We start from the raw sequence: 742 nt of genomic DNA on the forward strand, positions 1-742 counted from the left end.
CCATTCATGAATGTGTTATAAGTAACAATAGTTGGATGTACACCCTGTTTAATCATTATAGCTAGCACATTCAAAGCTTCATTCACATTTCCTTTTTTGCATAAGCCATCCACCAATATACTAAAAGTATAAACATTTGGGTAAATTTTTTTCATTGTCATTTCATAGAACAAACCTAATGCTTATCTTAATATGTCTTTTGTATGATCATGTTATTAAGCAGGGATTTCAATTAAAAATGATACTATGAATATTTATATCCATTTTGCTGTTCATTTCAATTGTAATGGCTAATTAGTATCACCACGTTAACCAACTTCATACAAAAGACTTAAAGTAATAGCTATTTATAGGGAGGGATACAACACAAATGAGAGATAATAATCAAGTAATATAGAAACTAATCCTAAAATTAATCTAAAATATACTAAAACTACAAATTGATTATAAGAGTAATTGTAAGATATTTATAATATTCCAACAGTATCATTTCATATGCTACTCTGAGTTGCATTTGTTAAGTATCTGAAGAACTCAGCAAAGGGTGAGGGTGAATGATGATGTGCGGCAGTGGAACCATTACATTTTCCTACACATCAATTATACAACATAGTTAAACTTTAAGTCTCACATCAAATGCATTCTCATTAACTTAAAAATTAATTTGTATCCTCATGGCTTTAGATTGCAAATAAAAAGAGGCAAGAGAAGATAAATAAAATTAACAATTTCATTGCTTACC

This window comes from Cicer arietinum, chromosome 5, assembly GCF_000331145.2.
Source record: "Cicer arietinum cultivar CDC Frontier isolate Library 1 chromosome 5, Cicar.CDCFrontier_v2.0, whole genome shotgun sequence".
NCBI classification, from domain to species: domain Eukaryota; kingdom Viridiplantae; phylum Streptophyta; class Magnoliopsida; order Fabales; family Fabaceae; genus Cicer; species Cicer arietinum.